The sequence below is a fragment of the Thermobia domestica genome, chromosome 7 (assembly GCF_964235325.1).
Source record: "Thermobia domestica chromosome 7, izTheDome1.hap1.1, whole genome shotgun sequence".
In the NCBI taxonomy this organism is placed as follows: domain Eukaryota; kingdom Metazoa; phylum Arthropoda; class Insecta; order Zygentoma; family Lepismatidae; genus Thermobia; species Thermobia domestica.
The window spans coordinates 27,995,709-28,012,470 of NC_137460.1; the positions used below are offsets into that span (position 1 = coordinate 27,995,709).

At 37.0% G+C, this 16,762-nt stretch overlaps 1 protein-coding gene across 3 annotated transcripts in view; it reads left to right on the forward strand.

The window, feature by feature from the left end:
• The window catches only part of shakB (Innexin family member shaking B), a 168,615-nt gene extending 156,469 nt beyond the window's left edge, over positions 1-12,146 (forward strand). For all 3 annotated transcript variants that reach the window (XM_081764292.1, XM_081764294.1, XM_081764293.1), the window contains exon 4: positions 11,746-12,146. The gene's annotated coding sequence lies outside the window, so the exon portion shown is untranslated. The remainder of the gene's footprint in view (positions 1-11,745) is intronic.
• The last annotated feature ends 4,616 nt before the right edge of the window (positions 12,147-16,762 follow it).

The window sequence follows — 16,762 nt, forward strand, 5'->3', positions numbered from 1 at the left end:
TATTATATCAGACATTACACTTCTTGAGCACAAGTTAACTATTTCTCTTTTTAAATAAACGAACATCATATTTAGGGTACTTAAAGACAGTATTACTTCTTGCTCCATTATATCAAAATAGAACTATTTTTTCCTTTAAAAAAATCAAACCAAAAAGTTTTTAATATTAGCCATATCCACTAAAACAGATATGACATAAGTCATATTTAATTGTCGAAATATTTAATTCTGGAATCAGCAAAATAAGAGGGTACATGCTTTTGCTGTCCGTGTGCCAATGCCAACCTCGTGGCGTAGATGCAGCGTAGCCAATTTTTGTTGGTGGCCCAAAAGATCAAATTTCAACTACGCGTGCAGTCAGGACGCCCACTTCCCACTTGAAGGGTCTTCAAACCAGGAAAGAAAACTTTTATGCTCCGAAGAGAAACCCAACCTGGATGAGTTGTTAGTTATGTCACTGAAAAAAAAACAACAAAAAAACATGTCGGAAACTTCTTTGTGTTAGTTGAAAAGAAATGAGAAGAAATACCACGAAACGTCTTCAAAGTTATGAACCGGGAAATATAATGTTGTTTTGTAGAACCGGCTTTAACCTTGACAAACAGTAATTAATATTTCTGAAGAAATGTTTTCTTTTTTTCTAAAATGTCTAGGTGTGTAACCTTGCCCTTTCATCGGTAACAACCCCTAAACCCTTTTCTTTCTAACTTCCGTGAATTCTTATGTTCATCATCTTTAAATTGATCGTATGCTCCACTTTTTATGCTTCTGATGGATGACAACGCGGATGAGAGCACCGTTTATTTTGGCTTCACTTCAAAACAACATATTTTAAACACATGACGAGAATGAAATCGTTTTATTTATTTATTTATTAAAAGAAAACGAAGAAAAGAAAGCTTATTTCTTCTCCTAAATTCACCTACTTCTCTGTCAAATGTAGTGTTCAGTTACTCGACAACCTAATTCGTTTTCCGTGTGTATGAAGCTCTTTCCGTTACAGCTTGATTGTTCTAACAAGTGATACATTTAGTGTATTTACATTTCACATTATTTAACTACGGTAGCCATTCAAATTATGGAACTTCGATACAGAAACCGGAAGTAGTAGATCTGCATAACTTCCGGTAACAGTAAGGGGATAAAATCATAGATGAAACTTGTTCCTCGAACGCTGAATTAATATCAGAAACATTTTCTGGTTATCTTTGAACATTTTTCATTATATAGGCATCAATAATGAAACCGGAAGTTCTATTAGTATTTGATACTTCCGGTTTGAGTAGACGAATAAGAGCTGAGAAAAAAATCTTCGCTTTTCTCTATGGATTGGAATGTTGAAACCGGATGTGGTAGTAAATTGAAGCATTATACCGAATAACGCTGCATGACATATTTCAGTGAACTTGAGAAAACTGGAGAAAACCTGCAGTATGTTTCTCGACTATAACAATGTTCCGCTCAGAGACCAATTTGCCAGCCCATTGGCATTACTTCTGCAGTGGAGAAAAGAGCATTCCAGTATGTGTCAGTTATGTTCCGTACTGGAGTTGATTTCACTGGTAACTGAGCACATTCAAAACATGCCAAGTGAACTGTTAAGTTATATGGCGATGCTGGAAATCCTGTAATTCTCAAAGCGGAAATTGTCTCGGAACCACGCACATTTAATGATTGAAATTCTAATCATTGGTAGCAGATTGTAGCTTCAATCCCAGTAATTGACCTGAATATATTAAATGCTGAATAAATAGGTATATAAGGTGCATCAAAAGTTCGGAGTAATATACCAATTCCGTTATGACTAAAAGATGCGAGAAAATGGAAATAGGGTAAAATTGTTGGAAATCTGTGGTTTCCAAATTCAAATGGTGAATTTTTCAGTAGCACCATCCATTTCGACTCCTCACTCATAAGGTGCTATATATTGAATGCAAAACTATTCCCACCTTAGGAGGCTTCCTAAACGGGACGTAAGAGTATGCAGGTGTGACACGGGGAAGGCGCACATTGTTGTGTCAGGGAACCTACAGCATCTCAAATAACGTTCCCAACAAATGTTGTGTTGTTGGCATGAGAAGGGTCAAGGCAATATCTAGATAAAGTGGTAACGTTGATTTTTATGTATCATAGGGCGCCTTACTAATGTGGGACCCAAACGGTTGGTCCGATTGGAAAAAATCCATCATTTAAAAAATTTCAATATATATATGTATCTCCAACAAGTTTCCTCTCTTTCCATTTTCTCGTATCTTTACTCATACTGGAGTTGCCTTGTGGCCCCAGACTTTTGATACACCCTGTATATCTTCCACACGCAGGTTGTATCAAAAGTCATGGGAAGATATACAGGAGAACAAATACAAATAAGCTACCAATACCAATTTAATTACACTCATTCCTCGTTTCAACGGACTAGAAGGGGATAATAGAGGTGCTATTTTGGCGATTGCCCGTGATTTCCAACACCATCTGTGCAATAGTTAATATCCACAATTACAGGGGCAGGCTGAAAAGTAAAAGTCAGGCTTGGCAACATTGTTATAATTCGCACCTGGCTTTATGCCCAGAAGAATACCCATTACGTTCCTTCAATGTAACCACCTTCCAACTTTGTAATCTTCTGCAACACGTGTGGTACAACATCGTACAACATCAGCGTGTCAATCTTTATCGGTGTCCCACAGGGACCGCCATATGGCACAGATGATGGTTTATTTTGTGTCGTAGTACTTGCCGCGAAGCGGTTCCTTCATTTTGGCATAAAAGTGATCACGAAGTCCCCGAAAACATTGTTGTGCACTGCGTCTACATACCACTTTAATCGTGATCCACACACATTTGTCTTTTTGAACTCGTTTTATTAGCGCTTCCACTTTCTTCATCTAGTTCATAGTACTGCTGCTTTTCACTGAATAACATACAGTCGTTATCACTCGCCACACTTCATCGCCTCGCATTCCCTTATTAGCTACGAAGCTCTTGTAGTGCTGAGATACACCCTTTTGATATAAGAAGAGTGTTGTTACTACTTTTTATTCAACCCATGTACATGGCAAAAAAAGAGAAAATATAGCATTATTTTTTTAACAAGTACACTATACAATCTGACTGTGTAAAATACCAGTACATTGTAAATATTACAATAATCCCTCATATTGGGGAAACATTCCGAATTAGTGAACAAACCCATGTGCTTCGGTACAAGCACTTGCAAGCAGCCGACGGATGCCGCCACCACCGATGGAACACGAAGAGGACACGAAGAGATACGAAGAATACCCCTTCAACCTCTTCACAGACTCCTCTTCCAAAGGCTATCCGTATAAATGAACCTCAAGGTAGAAGATATCAGTTGTTAACTGATCGTATCCTACCTATCTCTCCAAGTTCGAACGGACAGTAGAGACTCTTCTAACGTTACCTCTGAGCTGCAATGGGCAAGAGGTATTCTCGCCTATGTTCGAGCTGCAACCCTATCTCTGATTTGTAATGAGCAAGACGTGTCCTCATACGTCTCTGAGCTGCAACGGGGAAATATTAACCCTACCTCTGACTAGTGAGCAACAAGGAGCAGAGATTCGTTTAGACCCAGCTGAAATGGGCAGGGTAATTCTTGACACGCAAACCTCAAATTTCCGAGCTGCAGTGGGCATGAGATAGAATTGTAGAGGAAATATCTTTTCAGAGACTTACTTATTTGTAATCTTGTGTACAAATTGAATTCACATCTTTTGTAATAAGAAAGGTGGGAGAAAACCCGTGTACAGTTACTCCACTGAATATACAATATATAGTATAACACAGTAAACTTAACCCGCCGTATACAGAGTCAATATGAAGTATGATTAGCGTCATACTAAAGGCGTGACTACTACAGGAACCTTATGTTAGTCGAACTCTTTAGTATGGCACTAATCACGCGTCAAAATGACTGCATACGGCCCAACATTTTTAGTTTAAAATCACATCTTTCACTCGGAATTGGCGGCTCCAGGTCTTGCCATTGGTTCTGAAGTCTGTTACATTGAAGTCCCTAAAATGGAGAATGAGTCTATTCACACCTTGTGCTATTAAAATTAATACAACAAAATAAGGATTTTTATGTCCTAAACATTTAAGGCTCATTGCATTAAGTTGTAACTCAGTCAATTCGGTGAGGATGCTGCAACTTTCCTTTTCTTTCCTCAGGTTTCCCATGAATTTAATCCTTACTGCACACTAAAATCACGTACTCCAGTTATTTAGGACGTTAAAAGACACGTGCTTGGGCAAAACTGCAGTATATTTTTTTTTTGTTTTGTTTGAGTGAGGCTTAATTCTACACTTATAACATTGCCTCCACTTACGTGAAACAAAGATTCATTTTTCTTTCACACATTTATTAAAAGAGTCTTTGATATATATATGTTGTTGAGAAGGGAAGAAAGTTGAAAACCTTGCATGTCATCCATCATAAACGCAAATGATTCTCGAGGAGGAGCTATTTCCTTTTGACGGTGTCACCTTATCATCTCATGAAGACACATCCATTAATTTCGTCTTCACCTTCACAAGGGCCACGTGTGCTTCATTACTCTCCGTCAACATTCTCAAACGAACGAATATATTAATTGCACGTGGCCACCAACGGGAGAAATGGACTTGTATCTTGAAGTTAACAGAGCCAAAAGGTTAGTGCCTGCACTATTTTATTTCGGATATCATCATATTGCAATGACCCGTGACCAAGGACGCTCATCTTAGAAGTTCTGAAAGAGGGAGTTCCAAGTTAGGATCACCAGTTAACAGTCTAGAAGAAGAAAAGTTAATATTTCAATACAGAGTAATGTAGAAGAGGCTGGTCAGTGAAATAATAACACAGGGAATGCAGATGAGCAGCAAGTATTTGGAATGCACTGTCCAGGATTCAAGTGTTTTATAGAATTGTCGTGCAGGTGGCGTTGGCTTAAAAAGAAAACAATAACTGCTATGAACAAAGAAAAACAGTTATTCTTCGAAACCAAATTGTTTCATTGTTTTAAAGGAAAAATGTTTACAGAATTTAAAATTATAGTATTCTGTCTTAATAGTATTGTATTTGATAAGTATACTGTAGTTTGTTTTGCACTATTACCATTTACATATGAGAATTTTATGAAATACCTGGGTAAACGGTACATGACTATGCAAACAGACGTTGTAAATCTAATTTGATTGTGATAATATCTAAGTTCCAGGCCCGTATCCACAGGGGGCATGGGGAGGCGGACTCCCCTAAATTTATACTGGCTGCCCTAAAATTTTCATGCTTTGCAAATGAACTAGAATATGGTTGGATCTGCCACCTGACTTCTACCGCCCCCCTACATTTTTGGGCTGGCTACGAATTTGCCAAGTTCTATAAGAAGTCAGGTCTTTCCTCCTTGATGAGTGACAATATCTATGACCTACCACCCAAGCAATTCTTTTTGTATCCCTTCGGTGCGGTTGTTAGGTACGGAGATAAAAATACTTTTCGAAATATATTGTAATATTAGAAAAAAAAGCTTACGAAGCTTCTAATCGTATCCTAATCATCCCAGGTTCATCACTCGTATGTCTCTGTCTTCACAATTATATAAGAGTACGTAGAATATCATACACATATGTTACTATCCATAAATGTAATTAGGAGAAAAATCGTGAAAATTTTCTAAAAGTGGTTTTATTTTAGATGCCTCTATAAGAGACCCAAAGTTAAGTACGTGCACAAAAGGTACTCCAAAAATATCACGCAGCTGGTACATATCTGCAAAGTATCATTCAAAATATGGCTAGTAGGCACTGGCGTCTCTGGCATGTAAAATTTGGGGGGGGGCATAAAAGAAAGTGATTTACATGGTACTACCTAGCCCAACCTGTTTATTATCTTTGATTCCATTTTTTACCTTTTTGCTTACCTTCACGGACCCCCTAATGTATATTAATAACTTGATTACAATCGTTTCACAGCCTGAATATTATATTTCAAATAAATATAATTATTATTATTTATATGATAGTCTGTCATTAGTAAATAAATTAAATTAAAATAAAATATTGAATATTTTGTACTTCAAAATATTGGGAGGGACGCGTCCCGCTCGTCTTTCACCCGTCAGAGACACCCGTGCTAGTAGGCATGAAGATACATAATAAATTCGATCCATATCCTGCTATAATAATTACAATAATATTAATAACAATTTAGAATCTTCTGTTAATTTACTGCGGTCCAAGATTTGTGTATCAATGTTCTGAGAATGAAGCAGGATCTCGAATGACACCTTGGACATGTGGCACGAATTAGGATTTGATTTTGAGTCTAGCGCCCCTTTCAGTAGCGAGGCTATATGAGACATGGACCTACAATTTAATGCAGATCAAAAACCACATGAGCTCCCATCAGGGATCGAACAGGGGTCTCTCATGCAAAAGGCGCGTATGCTAACCACTTAATCATGAGGTACATCGTAGTTCCCATGAATTAGGGAAAAATGTTCCGATACTTTTTTTTTTGAAAAGGGTATTTTTCTTCTTAACTAGACATCTTTCTTGGGGCTACAGTGGCAAAAACACACGAAAAGTTTCCTGAAAAATCCTATATCTTGTAGAAAAGGTTATAGTTATACAATATTTACTACGCTTAAATGATGTACGGTTGATAGGTATGAAAATATAGGTTTTCGAATCAGATACGTTTGTTTTTGTAGAAGAGGTGAATTTCTGAAAGAGTAAGAGAGAGAGAGAGAGAGAGAGGACGATAGAGAGTGAGAGAGGGTATGTTTTCATATGCATATGGTGGCTCACCGCATTCTTATATTGAAGAAGAGTTGCTTAACACACTCTTACAATCAGGCACGGTAGCCAAGGGGGGTCCAGGGGGTCCGGACCCCCCCCCCCTTCGAGACCAGAAATGAAAAAAATAGGGAAGGATGAAACAAAATGAAATGAGAAAAAGAAGGATCAGCGTTAAAAATAAACTACAGGAAGCTTTTGGTTACTCTTTCTTATGAGGAAATTTGTATTACTTGAAATACATGGTTACGAGGTGAGCGATATGTCCTGGAAGAGTCAGGGAACTTGAAATTTCTAGAAAAGTTACGGAATCCTCAGAATTTCTGCTACTAGTGAGGGAGATTTCAAGCTTCCGAAAGCATAGTGCCGTGTGTAACAGCGTGGACATTTTTTATCATAATTTTTCGTCATCGCATCCTTGCAATATCAAACATGTTATTTCAAAAACAATTTTCTACCGCTCCTTTAACCTGTCATTTGAAACGGACAGTAGTTGACGGAATAATAAAAACAAAAATATATGTGGAAAGAAAGTTCTGTTAACATTTGATTCAACAGAAAAAGGAACGCAGACATTGCAAAATATTTTACAAGACATTATTGAGTATGTACTTTTTATAATAGTGAATATGTACTTTTTATAATAGTTGAGGTCATAATGAAAGGAAAATTGTTATATTTGAATAAACAGAGGAAGGATGTAAATATTGTATAATCTTTTTCAATACGATTTTTTATTATTTTACTCGAGATTTCTTCATAGTTTATTAAAATATTTAGCAACATATCCTCACAAACCAATATATGTTGATAGTCAAGTAGTTTAAATTGACCGAGCTCCTGGGCCTTCAGAATTTCATGTTATCCTTTCCCCCTGGTTACGAAATCCTGGCTAAACGAACCAATATATGTTCCAGTAAAATTGTTTAGAATGATCGAGCCCCTGGTGTGATGACCACAGTATTTCATGTCACGGACCCTCCCTTCACGAAATCCTGGCCATGTCCCTGTTACAATGTATGTATTGTTCATTTCACATAAGCTGATAGACAATGAAAACGAACTCCCGTTCTCCCGACCTCTTTGTCATTGCAGAAGAGGAAAACAAGTTGCTGATCTTGATAGAGAAGGAAACATTTTACAGATACAATATCGTGAAAAATCTAAATTTTTACGCCGCTTCGTTACACTTGAAATTGAGAAGGCATTGCAGTTCCTTTTTACCACTATCCAACTCCGCTTTCAACAATTACCATTTTTAATTTTTGTTTTTAAAAGAAGTAATAATGACACAGCAACAGAAAAAAAGTACTGTGCAGCAAACCTCAGGGTATGGATGGGATGTATTTCGTTATACAGAATCCAAATTTTGAAGCTCCTGGACGATCAACTGTGTCAAGTTTTTGTCATGCGCGAATAACTTGAACGAGTTTAGATAGGATGGATACACGTTAACACAGCTATGAAAAAAGTACGGCAGGTCCAAGGTGTGGATTCGATATATTTTGTTACACAGGATCCAAATTTCCAAACCCCAAGACGATTGACCGTGTTAATCTTTTTTGAGGGCGGAAAATTTGAGTTATTTTGAATAGGTGGAACACAGGTTTTTCCCCCATAAAACAAAATTGACACTTTCAATCGTCCCCTAACAGCACAAGATGTGTTAGGCATGTGCCATTTAGGTTTCTCAGCTACCTTTTAGGTACCCGACACTTGATACATATTATATTCATGTGCTAAGTATGCACTTCAACTACCTACAGTTTTAGGTACTTCTTACACCTAATTGATATTTGCAACTATGTACCACAAATATAGCTTTTACATACCTGGCTCAGTTTCGCACTCTAACAGTCATTTGTTTTTATGTCGTCACTTGGGACATATATCTGTCATGTTCTAGATACGTCCTGTAGATACACACTGTTTCAGATACCCTAACAGTACAAGATGTGCTAGGCATGCGTGATTTAGGTGTTCTAAATTCATCTCCCACATTTGATGCGTTTGTTGCTTCTTTTTCTAAGCGATTGTGTACTAGAAGCAATAAACGCATCAACTTTATTAGATGGCAACTGTCGCCGATCATTTGAAAGTGAATGTGGAAGAAAGTAAATAGACACTCGTCATTTTGTTATAAAATTACATGGCGAGCAGATTCTATCTGATCCCAAACAGTTATTGTCGAATATACGCCGTTAAAATATTACTCTGATTAGCCGAATTCAAAACACCTCAACAATTTATCCCTCTACAAGCGATGTTATCGCCTCCGTGGCCAAGTCGGAAGAGCACGTGGATAGTAATCCAAAGGTTGGTGGTTCGCGCCTACCTCTGGCTACTTTGTTTTTACTTCTTTAATGTGATTTTAGACTCACCTTAATGTAAACACATTACCCAACCCACATATGCGATTTAACATATTTTGGTGCAGTAATTTTGTGGTTCATAGACGCTTACGACATGGGGAACATACCTAGAACATACTAGGTACTTCCCCAGGTACATGTCAGGCATGTGCCTAGGGGCGGACATAGACTGTGACTATTACTTGCCATCCATGTGATTTCTCTCTCAGAGGTACATAAGGCACATACTGTACACATTCCCATGTACCTGAGGGAACATGATAGATATATGCCTGCTATGTAATTGTGCTGTTAGGGTCCTGGGGTTTCGAAATTTGGGTTCTGTGCAACCAAATACATCGCATTCATAACCTGTTGTCCGGTTCACAGAATTTGTGTGTGGGAGGGGGGACTGTGTCATTATTTATGTACTAACGATTTGCCTTTAGTCGTATTTTTTAAATTGAATTTCTTGGATTAAGAACACGTTTTAATTAAGATTAGTTAAGATTAATTAGGATTAAGAACACGGATAAAAGTAATTCCCACGATTCTTTCACTTAAGAGTCGAGAGATGTTGTGAATCACTCTAAACCCCTTTGGAATTCTACTTTCTTTTCTTTTTAATGTAAGAAAATCTCTTTATAAGATGACCGGACGAAATATGTGTTGTTTTTATCATTTCAAGTTCCGTCGTTATTACGTTAAAGCGCTCTGATTCTTTTATCATACAGATTGTATTTACTCTTGGATTGTATTTCGGAATATCAAATCATTGTGTAAATACAAATAAATACTCATTCAATTACCAATCCAGTTAACCTTTGCAATTCCTACATCACTTCACAAGCCTGTCTACCAAGAAAACGATAACTGTTTATTTAATTTTAGTATTATACCAAAGTATGTGTTACTTATCGCACTAATACAGACACATGTAATAATGTGTTTTAAAATATGTAGAGCTATTATGAAAGTTGTAATTAATTTTTCAGATATATTTACATGCATTCTATTCCTGTGCATGCGGAGATTGATGCTAAAAAAAAAAAAAAGGACCACCAAAATTTACATTGATCAAACAATGTTCGTGAACGTGGTGGTGGGGAAACTTGTTTTTAACCTCTTAACAGCTTATCCGGAATGAGCAATAGAAACTTCTCAAAAAAGAGGCGAGAAATGCGTTTTCAAATTCGAGACTATAGGAGAAATTTCTCGAGTATTACAAGCAACACTAGTTCACCCAAGTACATGATCAGTGCCGGATTGACGTATAAGCTAAACAAGCTATAGCTTAGGGCCCCATGCTTTTGGGGGCTTCAAAAATTCACGGAAAAAATTGAATGTACATTTCCAAAATATAATAAAAACAATAAATAAAGTAACATCTACATATAGCAACAATGCTTAGTTTCTGTAGACCCCTATGATGTAAGTAATGGGGCCCCATCTGCTAGTCTGCTTCCTAAAATATCACTGGTTTCTTCATTTCTGTATATAGGGTCCTACGTTCATCTGGACATATAAAGGGTCAGCTCTGTACATGATTGATATGTAAAAGTTATTTGTAATGGCTGTATGTACATAATGAGGAGTATTTATCAGCATTTAAAGACACACACACCATTACTCAATACTCTCCAATATTAATTGTGGTTTAAATGTTGTTACATTACATCCTTCGTGGATCTGTAGTACTGTGGAAGGATTCGCATAATTTTTAGATGAAATTAAGAGAAAAAGTCAGGGCATAAATTCTGTGCATAAATTTATAAAACGAGATTAGAAAAAATTAGAGATAAGAAAAGCATTCCTAGAATCGATACAAGACGAGAAAAGCATTCCTAGAATTAACAGTGTATTAATGGAACAAGAAATAGTTTAATTTCTTGAAATAATTATCATAGTAAGTTTTGATAGTAACTAAAGTAAGCTTAATCGAATTGTTGCAGCAATATTTAATTTTTGTGTTAATCAAACAGTGACTCTGATACAAAAATTACACACAACCAAACAGTGACTCTGATACAAAAATTACACATACCCACCAAAAGAAGCCCAGAAGTTCCACCAGTATATTGCGACTTCTAAGTTGAGAACCATAATTTTGTTTCCTCTTTCCAACTATTTGCATACTGTTCTTTCTCCACACTCACTGACACTTCCTCATTGGATTTTCATATTTTTGTCTTTTCAACTATTCCCAGTACTATGTTCATCTTTCTTCAACGTTCATTAACATTTTCTCATTGGAATTTCCTTCTATCCAGCTAGTCTTTCCATTCCTATCTAATCCTTCCCCTGGTCTACTGTGCCGCCTTTCCTGCACACCGTGTCGGGTTTGATTCTCCAGTGGGGAAACGTTGAACGCATTACGATGGATATGGTTCTTCCTTAAGCTACAGGTTCACGTCTCATACAGCTTCGATACTGAATAGGGACGCTAAACTATGAACAAACAAACAACCTCATTCTTCTCCATCCTCACATTTCAAATGTTTTTAGTTTGTTTTCAGCACTTGTTTGTAATGTCCACATTTCTTCTCTGTTCTGTATATAAATGTTACTAATTATTATTAAATTTTTGTATTTTCAGATTTCCAATGGAAAACGAAGCGTAGTATCGAAGACTGTACTCTGAGCTGTAAAGAGTCCGTGCAAACCAATGTTAATTAGAAATCAACCAGCCAGTCTCTATTCCAGTAAGAACTAAAAAATGAAAGACACTGGATCGCTTCTTCAAGAGTTCGGATGGATCAATTGCCTAGGCAGAGATGTGTTTGAGTCCTTTTGTCGAAGACAAAAGCAGAATGGTGGATCGCCTGTGATATTTATCATAGACTTTGCTTTAACATATGTGTTCTTTTTTGTATTATTATTATTTCTCATGATGTGGTGCGTCAGCCATTATATCCGAATCGTTTGTCAAAGGCGACTGAAGCATGGAAAAATGTGCATATTTTCATTAAGGGTTGTTCAATACAAGCGCTACATTTACGTGTTAGTCCATTTATTTCAAGTGAACATAAATGTCCTTTTCTATTTTTACTTTAAACTCGATAGCAAAAGAAGAAAGAGTAATAATCATAAAAAGAAAAAGCGGAATATGCCACTGTCGATGGAGCGAACTGAATCTATATCATTCACAGAACCGTTGATAAATTACCAACTTTTGCTGCCATGGTACCGATGGAAACAATACATTTAAAGGCTGCAACAATGCACAATGCCAGAAATTTCTATGTATAATAATGTACACAATATTAGGATACCATGTAACCAGTGATAGGGTACTCACAAGGAATGGACATGGACGTGTCATCCAGGCATCCGAATTAAACCTAGTCCATTTGATAAACATAAAAAAAATATTGTTCATGCACAAAAAATTAGGTGCCATGGACAACGGAGTAGGTCCCTTGGACCCTTTAACCTTATTAGTATAAAGAAAATCGTAGGCTTGCAGTGAAATAGCTATTGCGTCAACACTGTTCATTGGAAAGTCATGTTTATAGTCCATTCTCTTCAGCATGAAACAAGCTTTCCAGAGGAGCTATGCATTGGGGCCCATTACATACTTGAACAGGGAAAATTGGGAGAATGTCGGGAAAATTCCCTCCATAAATGCCTCCCATCAACTTTGGACCCCTCTGGAGTGGCCCCGGGTGAAAACACACAATCCAAATGTATCTCTGAAAATACTATAGGGGATAAGAAATGAGTGTACCAAGTCTTGTATTGATAATCGAAATAGATATCAGGGAAAAACTTGTATACGAATACACGCTTTCCTCTCATATCTATTCTGTCTATTAACACAAAACCTGGCACACACATTTCTTATTCCCTGTAGCATTTTTCGAGATACATTTGGATGGTGTGCTTTTACCTGCGGCCACTCCAGAGGGGTCCAAAGTTGATGGGAGGGATTTCCGGAGGGAATTTTCCCGACATTCTCCCAATTTTTCCTCTTCAAGTATGTTATAGGCCCCAATACATAAAACCTCTGGAAAGCTTGTTTCATGCTGAAGAGAATGAACTATAAAACATGACTTTCCAATGAACAGTGTTGACGCAATAGCTATTTCACTGCAAGTCTACGATTTTCTTTATACTAACAGGGTTAATGGGCACCAGGAATGTGCGCCGACTACGTGGGTGCTCCGGAGCTCCGGCACCCACACAAATAATTTGTGGATTCGACGCACCCACAAGATTTTTAGTTTGGACCCGAGTTTGAACCCGTTTCTCTTGCGTTTAAGTCAGAAGTGTTACCGACTGAGCTAGGGCAGCCCCAACTTATCCTTATTGTACCGATATATTTTACTTTATCACAGCACAGGCCTTTATGACAGTGTTCATAAAATATTTTAACTAAAAATAAATCAATCAAGCATCGAGACTTCCCTGAAAACATGAAGGCTAACACGCCCCGCCATTGATATGCACCCATATAAATTTTGGAAAGTCGGCGCCGTTGGCCCCAGGGACTTACTCCGTTGTCCATAGCACCTAATGTTTTGTGCATGAACATATCTTTGTTATATTTATCGAATGAACTAGGTTTGATTCCGATATCTGGCTGACACGTTCATGTCCGTTCCTTGTCAGTGGCGAGCCTGCACCATTTCTACCCTTCTGAATTCCATAACACAGACTAGGGCCGTACCCGGGGGGGGGAAGGGGTAGGGCAACGGGTCCGGATCTCCCCCAAAACTTTGTAACCCAACATATATTTGTATACTCTGAATTAAAGTACTTATTTAACATGGAAATAATTCATGTAGCGTGAAAATCTTATTTTACACTTTCTTTCTCTTATAAAAACAATCTAGATTTATCATTTTTCCTGAAAATATAGGTGGAAGTATTTTACAATTACTTATCGCCTTTTCAGGTGCAGAATAATACCCGTTAAATATTACATAGATGTAGTGTGTTGTAGAATTGGACCCCCTCCCCAAATCTTGGATCTTTCTCAAAATTTTTTTGAATGCTTGCCTGTCCCAGGCAGACATAGATGACCAGCATTAGAAGGAGCTATTATAATTCACTTCTTAAATATCAAATTTAAGACATATTTACACATTTTGAACGTATTTACACATTTTGGCTCCTACATGCCGAAAGAGTAATCTTTGGATGTCTATCTGTTAGTGCCGATGTATGTACACTCGTTTACAGGCCATTCCATTCAATGTTTAGGGCCAAATTTTAAACTTAAGGTTTATTTATAAATCTCTTACGGATTTTATTTTATTTTATTTTGTTCTTCTTCCTATTCCCGAAAATAAGACTAGTTTACCAGTGGGTAAAAGTAATAGAAAGTAATATGCGATTTTCTCCCAAAAATGTCAAATGGTTTCTTTTATGTGCATTTCATAAATTAATATTTCATTAACAGCCCTATATCTAGATATGTTTTTATGCACAGGGGTCCAGGCCAAGGGTAACAAAATTTCTAGGCAAGGCACATTAAAAAATCGAGATTAAAGCGAAAATAAAGACAGTCCATAAGAGAGAATTTTAAGCAAGATCTATACTTAAAACAATGTTGATAGCCAGCGGAATCGATTTTTTTTCGTTACGACGCTATCCTGTTATTTATTGGCTACCATCATAATTCGTGTATTTTGTTACGTACGCTCTTCCTCGTTGCCAGTGGATCAACGTAAACGGACGCGGCAATGCTGTTTAGGCCTATACAGAATGTGAACAAATACGGAGAATGAGTTCAAAATTTATTGGGCATAGAGGCGTGAAATATATATAAAATTGAGACAGCCTACAACATGGGTATAAGTTCTTTCTCATGAGAAATGGAGGGCATCAGTGAAGTATACTGATTTATTTTGTTTGTTTTTAACATGAATGACTTAAACGTGTCTCACTTTGCAAAAAGGGAATCTATATACTACGAGATAACTCCTACTCCTTTCCCAGTGGTCAGTTTTTGCACACTGTGCGCCGGGAACAATCCAATATTGAATTTTTGCAAACTGAAAATGAATTTCGTATCCCATGAAACAAAAGAGTTTCCACATATCTAGTTTAGTTTAGTGGTGTAGCATCTGATCAAGTTAAGGAGCCATAACATCCGGTGGATTAAAAGTTACGATCAGCGAGCCAAAATAAGCATTCTTTCCACTCCCTGCAACAATTGCACTGAATATATGCAGATTAACGACATATTTCCTTGTCTACATTTATTTATTTACAGCAAAATATCCCTTAACCTCTTCGGTCCCCGCGTATCCTATAGGAGACATAACCATAGTACGAGACATTTTTGACTCACCGAGCCCCAATGTCGCCTACAGGAGATATAGACCCCCGATACTGACAACACTGTCACCTGTTTCTTCCCATCACATGCATGTGCACCAAAGCTATTGATGGAAATAAGTACTCAAATACATGCAATTCTCACCAAAAATATGCTCAGGATCAAAGAGGTTAATCTTGGTGCTCTAATTCTGGCAGTTCGAAAGAAACACATGATAAAATGTTCAACTTCTTAGAATCTACCCTCAGTGCACAATTTAAAAATAAGTTGCTTAAAAATATTGTGCTTAAAACGAGGCTTGTTAGAAAGCAATGCAAAGATGTGAATCATGTTTCAGTGATCAGTGTCCAAAAAACCCTGTCAGCTATCCGACGAGAAGACTGCTTTCCAAACTTTTTCGATTTATAGTGCTCGTGGTGTTTCACGAATTTTGGGATTGCCACAGAAAATGGTTTCGTAGTTGGGTTTGAGAATAATTTTTCTGAAGAATAAATAGGGGTCTATGCTCAATGTAATTCTTCTGTCAATACTATAAAAAAGTATTTTAAATCTTTACTTCTTGAAGCATTTTTTAGTTCATTTAAGGGTTGAAGGCTTCAGAATCCTTTCTTAACTACCACTAGAAATTATGAATAAGAACCCTTCTAAACTTTATCTTGGTAGGCAAGGGCGCCAATCAGGGGAAGGCAAGGTGGGACGCTTGCTCCCCCCTAGAGGAAATTGTACTTCAGAATATCAAAAACCCAATAGAATTTTAAAAATAGTTACAGCAAAATTTGAAACTATATTTGAAATGTCGCTTTTTCTTGCCCTCCCCCCATTGGAAACCACAACATGGGCGCCCTTGTTGGTAGGTGAAGGAGTTTCGAAGATACTGTGGTAAACATCTATATTACTGATTTATAGAAACTCGAGCGGCTAATGTTCTTGTTGACTTACAATCGAGATATCCTTGGATCGAATCTTACGGTCTGGTCACTCTGTCCAAAGTTTGTTCAAGATCCAACTCAGTGCGATTATATGAATACTGGAAAGTAGGTTTTGTATACAAACCATAGACACATTTCGAACAGATATATGTTCCATTTTATTGTTAAAAGTAATAATTCGTGTCACGAAATGTCCGTCAGGATTTATCTATGACTTTATTTACAAATATTTCTTTCTTTTAAAAATATAATATTTGCAAATCTTAAATATTTTAGCTAATTTTAAATGTATATACCAAGGATCACTTTTGTGAAAAAGTACGGTATGCAAAATTTATTTCAAACAGGAAAGAATCTATATCTATATTTATATCTACATTTATCAATATCTATCTGTA